Here is an 8,804-nt window from a genome sequence, read left to right as displayed (position 1 = left end):
AGTCACTCAGCAAAGTGGTACTTGGATTGGTTGACTCACTCGGCATAGTAGTGTTATGATCACTTGAGTCACTGGGCATAGTGGTACTAGGATCAGTTGAGTAACTCAGCATGGTGGTATTAGGATCTATTGAGTCACTCAGCATAGTGGTATTAGGATCAGTTGAGTCACTCTGCATAGTGGTATTAGGATCAGTTGAGTCACTCTGCATAGAGGTATTAGGATCGTTTGAGTCAGTCGGCATATTGGTACTTAGATCAGATGAATCACTCATTATATTGGTACTAGGATCAGTTGATTCACTCAGCAAAGTGGTACTTGGATTGCTTGAGTCACTCGGCATAGTGGTAATAAGATCAGTTGAGACACTCTCTATAGTGGTATTTGGATCAGTTGAGTCACTTGGCATGGTGGTACTAGGATCAGTTGTGTCACTCTGCATAGTGGTACTGGGATCAATTGAGTCACTCGGCATAGTGGTAATAGGATCAGATGAGTCATTCGGCATAGTAGTAATTTGATCGGTAGTGATAGCAGAACTAGTGATGTCACTCAGCATAATACTAGAATAAATTGTGTCACTCAGTGTAGTAGTAATAGGATTGGTTGTGTCACTCAGCGTAGTTATAAGTGATGTTGGGACACCAGTCTCACATGACGTAGTATTACTGGTTTCCAGTCTGGTAGGAGATAAACCCAGTGATAAATCAGAGGAAGATTCCGACTTTACAGTGTCTGAGATTAGAGCTGTCTGACCACACACTGGACCGATAGCTGTGAGAAAAGGAAATTATTAAATACGTTTATTTATCATACATATTCTGTCTATCTCATATTTATCTGTCTATCTATCTATCTATTTAATATCTAAATAACTATCTATCTATCTATCTCATATCTAACTATATCCTATATACATATTCTGTCTATCTCCTATTTACCTACCTATCTATCTATCTATCTATCTATCTATCTATCTATCTATCTATCTATCTCATATCTATCTATCTAATATCTATCTATCTATCTATCTATCTATCTCATGTCTATCCATTCATCTTTCTATCTCATATCTATCTATCTATCTCATATCTATCTATTTATCTATCTATCTATCTATCTATCTATCTATCTGTCTGTCTATCTCTCTATCTATCTAATATCTACCTATCTATCTATCTATCTATCTCATATCTAAATAACTATCTATCTATCTCATATATATCTATTTATCTATCTATCTATCTATCTATCTATCTATCTATCTGTCTGTCTATCTCTCTATCTATCTAATATCTATCTATCTATCTATCTCATATCTAAATAAATAAATAACTATCTATCTATCTCATATCTATCTATATCCTATATACATATTCTGTCTATCTCCTATCTATCTATCTATCTATCTATCTAATTGTACCTATATATTTATTTATCTATCTATTTCATATCTATCTATTTATCTATCTATCTGTCTATCGGATTTGTTATTTTTAGAGAGTATTTTTGAGATGCATTCAATTTTTTCATGTGTTGAAGATAGTTGTTTTTTTGTGTGTTTGCTAGAAGCAGATAGTGTAAAAGTATCTACAATCCTACCTAGGTGTGTTGTCTTGTTATCTTTTTGTGTAATGCTATCATTTAAATGCTTTAGTAGATATGAATTACATTGCTTATTTTATAAGTAGGTCTTTGCATGTTTGTTTATCTCTTATGTATTGCTTTTGGCTACATTATAAAATGTGTTGTTTTTTTGGAAATGTTTTGCATACTGTTGTATAAAATTTTATGTCCTGTTTTCTGAAAAAGTATTTTTGTAGCATTACCATTTTTTTTTTATTTTTTTAAAATATCCTGCTCTGTCCTGTTTTCAATGTTTTAACAGTAAAATGATGATTTATTATTATTTAGAAATAAGCGACAGTACGGAAAACAATATTAAACTAAAGTGTAGATTTTTCACCAAAATTACATCCACACATCATGTGTATTAGCTACAAACTTCTAAAGGTCATGTTTGAATATACATATAAAGTATATAGACAGTTCCCACATTCAACATATTATTACTGAATCGCTTCACGGCATTTCCGTTTTATAATTCAATGTCCAAATACGTAGGGTTGTTGGGAATTCAACTCATGATCCCAGCGCTGTATGGCAGCAATGCTGACCACTATGCCACCACGCTATCCAAAATATTACAATTCTTTAAAAATATTTAAAAAAAAATAAAAATACAGATAGATAGTGACTTATATAGACTATATTTTGACTATATTATCACAAATGATGACTAAGACCAGCCCAAATCTTGAAGCCTTTCTCGTTCATCTTGCTCTATTTTATATACCTACAAATATACATATATACCTACATACAAAAAAAACTAAAATCAACATACCATAAAGTAAAATAAAAATGAGGGTTGTCCAAATCAGTATCCAGCCCTTTCTGTCCTCCGTGATCCAAACTCTGCAGGATGGTTCCAAAACCATGATTTTTGGCAATGAACACAGAACATGTAGAGTGTTTCGATCAATCCGTCTTCCTGCGGTCTGTGAAACACGTATGTTGTCTCAGCTGAAATGTGACATTCTTTTATAGGTGTTACCGATATGCGGTGACAGAAAACTATAGACATTAACTGGCCTGTGACCAGCAAATCAGCCTCACTTTAAATAACAACACAGAGTTTTTTGTAGAATCACATATGTCATTATCCTAGAGGATAGATAGATAGATAGATAAATAGATAGATATGCGATAGATAGATAGATAGATAGATAGATATGAGATAGATAGATAGGTAGATAGATAGATATGAGATAGATAGATAGATAGATAGATAGATCAATAGAATAGATAGGAAGAAATTATATAGATATATAGATATAAATTAGATAGATAGATAGATATGAGATAGATAGATAGATAGATAGATATGATATAGATAGATAGATAGATAGATAGATATGATATAGATAGATAGATAGATATGAGATAGATAGATAGATAGATAGATATGAAATAGATAGATAGACATAGATAGATAGATAGATAGATAGATAGATAGATAGATAGATAGATAGATAGATAGATAGAGATAGATAGATAGATAGATAGATAGATAGATAGATAGATATAAAATAGATAGATAGACATAGATAGATAGATAGATAGATAGATAGATAGATAGATAGATAGATAGATATGAGATAGATAGATAGATAGATAGATAGATATGAGATAGATATGAGATAGATAGATAGATAGATAGATAGATATGAGATAGATAGATAGATAGATAGATAGATATGAGATAGATAGATAGATAGATAGATAGATAGATAGATAGATAGATAGATATGATATAGATAGATAGATAGATAGATAGATAGATAGATAGATAGATAGATAGATATGATATAGATAGATAGATAGATAGATAGATAGATAGATTACAAAAACATACTAGTAGGTGAATTGGCTGCTATCAAACTGATCTTAGCCTCTCTCTCTGTGTGTGTATATTAGGGAATTTAGACTGTAAGCTCCAATGGGGCAGGGACTGATGTGAGTGAGTTCTCTGTACAGCGCTGCGGAATTAGTGGCGCTATATAAATAGATGATGATGATGGATGATGAGATAGAGTAGGGCTTAGTGACAGTGATAGGTAGCAGAGATTACAGCAGGGACAGAGTACTACAAGTAACAAGTCCTGGGGAGAGGATCCAGAGGCCGCAGCAAAGGGAATGAAACGCTGGATCCTCAGATTTGCCAGCGGAGACTTCCGGACACATCTTCTTCCATCGGGACACAAACGGACATGTTGAGTTTGACACAACCGCTGCCTGACGTACCCAGGGAAAGATGCATGAAAGGAAAACGTTACTTATAGTGTACCGTACGGGCAGTGTTAGTAATAAATGATAACGTCATATTACTCTATTTGTACACAATACAATAAAGTGTCATATCATCATCATCACCATTTATTTATATAGCACTACTGATTCCGCAGCGCTGTACAAAGAACTCATTCACATCAGTCCCTGCCCCATTGGAGCTTACAGTCTAAATTCCCTAACATACACACACAGACAGAGAGGGACTAGGGTCAATTTTTGATAGCAGCCAATTAACCTACTAGTATGTTTTTGGAGTGTGGGAGGAAACCGGAGCACCTGGAGGAAACCCACACAAACACGGGGAGAACATACAAACTCCACACAGATAAGGCCATGGTCAGGAATTGAACTCATGACCCCAGCGCTGTGAGGCAGAAGTGCTAACCACTGTGCCACCGTGCTGCCCATATACGCAAGAGAGAATATTCACTGATATTAATAAATACAAAGTCACATTTTGAACATAAAATGTAATTCAAATCATACACAAGTAAGTAAACTAAATACAAACAGATGTTGTTTCTACTTTGAAAATCAAATAACAATCTTCCGTTATGAACTTAGGAGCTTAATTTACACCAACAAGTCAACTTATCGTGATGCTCCATCGGGAACGGTTTCATTGATCAGATTCCTCCAATCATCCCGGGAATATTAGGATCAGTTTGAGACACTGCGATATCTCAGGCGATATTAATGCAGATGTTTCTCTTTTTCATTGAATCCCCACCATATGAGTAAATTAAATATTAAAAAGGAAAAGACATGTGGAGGAAATTTTTCTCATAAGGCTCACACTGAAAGAATAGCGTTACAAAAATAGCGTTACATACAAACTCCACACAGATAAGGCCATGGTCGGGAATTGAACTCATGACCCCAGCGCTGTGAGGCAGAAGTGCTAACCACTGAGCCACCATGGGAGACACACTCTTTGCACTGATGAAACGCGTCAGTGAGAGACACATAGATTTATCTGCCCCTCTGTGACACTGCCTATAGCAGGCTAGCCGAGCCATATTGCACCTTCTACACAGAACCGCTATTACCCTGTAAGGGAAGGATGTTTGGGAGTAATAAAAAGTTTTTAAAAAAATAATATTTTAGTATGTGGCCCTACAGATCCCAGCAAGCTCTAGCAGCCATTGGATACCGCATTACAAATCCTTTGTTTGAAATAAAGACTCACACAATCCCTCATGAGTCACACTTTTATGTATTATTTAAGGGTGACCCGAAAGGTTTTATACATCTTTACTCAAAGCTTTTATCCAGGATTATTATAATCCTGAGATCGTACACAAAACAGAACCCTGTGGGTTTCATGGAGTGAGGAGTATGTTGCCTGGTTATATCCTGGTTCTGCGGCTTTCATCCTTGTGATCTGTACCACCCACATGAAGTTCTCATAGGAGTGTTAGTTCCTTATATGCATGTTATGTGTTCAATGGGGTCTAATTCTGTTATTTACATTTCTGAAGCCTATATAATTGATGCAGAGCATCACCAGGGATGAATCCGATTGAGCTGCATTTCACTTGATGAAGACAAAACTGAAGGGAAAATGCCCCAAGTACAAGCAGGAACTGAAGACATTTGCAGTAGAGGCCTGGCAGAGCATCCAGGGCCTGATCAACCACTAGGCTGACCAGGCTGCAGCCTGGGGCGCTGGGTCCTGGGGGGCCCTGCCCTGTGGGTATTTTTTTTTTTAAAAAAAAATAAAAAATTTTTTTTTTTACATTTTTTTTTTTTATTTTTATTTTATTTTTCGGGATGGGGGAGGGGGGGGTCGCCGCGGGGGGGGTGGAGGGCTCGACAATCAAAAGCAATGGTGGTCAGTGGTTAGCAACACACAGCCAATCGCCAGGCTGCCTGTTGCTGTGCAGCAGACAGGAAGCAGGACGTCTTCACTTCCTATCTGCTGATCTGAGGAGAGGAGCGACGCTGGCACAACTACAGGTAATTGAAGGGGGGAATTGCCCTGCATATCTATAGGGAGGGGGGAACTGCCCTGCATATCTATAGGGAGGGGGGAACTGCCCTGCATATCTATAGGGAGGGGGGGAACTGCCCTGCATATCTATAGGGAGGGGGGGGAACTGCCCTGCATATCTATAGGAAGGAGGGGGAACTGCCCTGCATATCTATAGGGAGGGGGGAACTGCCCTGCATATCTATAGGGAGGGGGGGAACTGCCCTGCATATCAATAGGGAGGGGGGGGAACTGCCCTGCATATCTATAGGGAGGGGGGGAACTGCCCTGCATATCTATAGGGAGAGGGGGGAACTGCCCTGCATATCTATAGGGAGAGGGGGGGAACTGCCCTGCATATCTATAGGGAGGGGGGGGAACTGCCCTGCATATCTATAGGAAGGGGGGAACTGCCCTGCATATCTATAGGAAGGAGGGGGAACTGCCCTGCATATCTATAGGGAGGGGGGGAACTGCCCTGCATATCTATAGGGAGGGGGGGGAAATGCCCTGCATATCTATAGGGAGGGGGGGGAACTGCCCTGCATATCAATAGGGAGGGGGGAACTGCCCTGCATATCTATAGGGAGAGGGGGGAACTGCCCTGCATATCTATAGGGAGGGGGGGGGAACTGCCCTGCATATCTATAGGAAGGAGGGGGAACTGCCCTGCATATCTATAGGGAAGGGGGGAACTGCCCTGCATATCTATAGGGAGGGGGGGAACTGCCCTGCATATCAATAGGGAGGGGGGGGAACTGCCCTGCATATCTATAGGGAGGGGGGGAACTGCCCTGCATATCTATAGGGAGAGGGGGGAACTGCCCTGCATATCTATAGGGAGGGGGGGGAACTGCCCTGCATATCTATAGGAAGGGGGGGAACTGCCCTGCATATCTATAGGAAGGAGGGGGAACTACCCTGCATATCTATAGGAAGGGGGGGAACTACCCTGCATATCTATAGGGAGGGGGGGAACTACACTGCATATCTATAGAGGGGGGAACTACCCTGCATATCTATAGGGGGGGGGGGGGACTACCCTGCATATCTATAGGGAGGGAGAGGGGGGACTGTCATGCATATGTATAGGGAGGGAGAGGGGGACTGTCATACAAATCTATAGGGTGGGAGGGGGGGGGCTGCCATGAAAATCTATAGGGAGGGAGAGAGGTTGATATGTATGAAGGAGGGCAGAGGAGGGGGGCTGATATATGTGACTGGGGGAGTTTTGATGTGACGGGGGGGATAGCTAGCTAGCAGAGTGGAGGTAAGGAAAATAGCTGCAAGGGGGATGGATGCAGGATGGGAGGTAAAGAAAATGGCTGCAGCAGGGGTTAAGGAAAATGGCTGTGGGGGGGGGGGGGGGTTGTGGTTAAGGAAAATGGCTGCAGGGGGTATTTAAAAAATACAGCAGCTTTGGGGGCCAGAATCTCATGATTGTGTGGTGGTCACATGGGTGGTCTCAGCAATCACTAGAATACTAAATATTAGTGAGATGGGGCTGGTAGAGGTTTGTATTTGATTGACAACAAATATTCAGATATTGCTTATATATGCCTGTCCAATGGGGTACTTTTAGCTGGCCATAATGGAGTGTTTTGTTTTAACTAAAGGGCCTAATCATTCAGGGTTTGCATTATAATACATTTTTGCATTTTTAAAACAGGACGCCAACTTTCCAGAAGCCAGCGAGAGGATAACAAAGTTGCAAGAGAGAAGAGCAAGAACAGGTAAGAGACAATGGCACAATCTGTCTAAATTTGAATGCTGGAGAATACACCTGAACATTCATATTCAGGAGTGTTCCTATACACCTATATATTCGGAGGAGGGGGGGGGGGGGGGCGCTGCGGCCGTATTAGCCTAGGGCGGCCAGAACCCTTAATCAGGCCCTGAGAGCATCACCAGGGATGAAACCCAGCGTCTGGTGACGTCTATGCCTTCCAGACTTCAGGCTGTAATTGACTGCAAAGGATTTGCAACAAAGTATTAAAAAGTGAAAGTTTGATGTAAGATTGTTTAGTTTGTCCCATTACTTTTGGTCCCTTAAAAAGTGGGCGGCACATATAGAAACCGTTGTAATTCCTACACTGTTCACCTGAATTGAATGTAAATACCCTCAAATTAAAGCTGAAAGTCTGCAGTTAAAGCACATTGTGTTAGTTTCATTTCAAATCCATTGTGGTGGTGCATAGAGGCCAAAATATGAGAATTGTGTCAATGTCCCAATATTTATGGACTTGACAGTATGTTGTACAGCAGACCACAGCTGCTGAGCCTCACACTAATTTATTTTATTTATTTATTTCACTTATACATTGCATTTTTCTCTTTTCATATAAATGTTTCCTTGCCATGGATCCCACATTACTCCATCCAGTGATGGAGCACAGTAGTACAGTTTTGTACTGTGATGTTGTTCCCATCAGACCCCCCCCCCCCCCCTCCCCAGGTAGTAATTGCACAAAGTCAGACTGTGAGTCTCTCTAGAAAGCTGCTTTGTGAATGTGACGGATTAAAGTGCTGATGTGGTCACTTCTGCTGTCTAGGGCTGAGTAAGGAGCGGTCTCTTCACACCTGACTGCAGAAAGCCGTGTCCTGAGATTACAGCCACAGAGAAAGTGACGTCAGTCACCAGACCAACCCCAGCTCTAAAATAGACTGCAATTACTGCACAGACAGACAGACACACGTCACATTGTTATTATGGAGACTGGCGGCTGCAGTCTTATAATCCTATCATTATAACCATGTATCTCAAGTTCTCTCTCCTGGAATATTGAGTCTACGGGCCTGATTCATTAAGGATCTTAAATTAAGAAGTTTCTTATGTAAGTCTCCTGGACAAAACCATGTTACAATGCAAGGGGTGCAAATTAGTTTTCTGTCTGAGTATGCATACATATATATGTAT

The sequence above is a fragment of the Mixophyes fleayi genome, chromosome 5, assembly GCF_038048845.1.
Source record: "Mixophyes fleayi isolate aMixFle1 chromosome 5, aMixFle1.hap1, whole genome shotgun sequence".
In the NCBI taxonomy this organism is placed as follows: domain Eukaryota; kingdom Metazoa; phylum Chordata; class Amphibia; order Anura; family Limnodynastidae; genus Mixophyes; species Mixophyes fleayi.
This window is presented reverse-complemented; position numbering follows the sequence as displayed.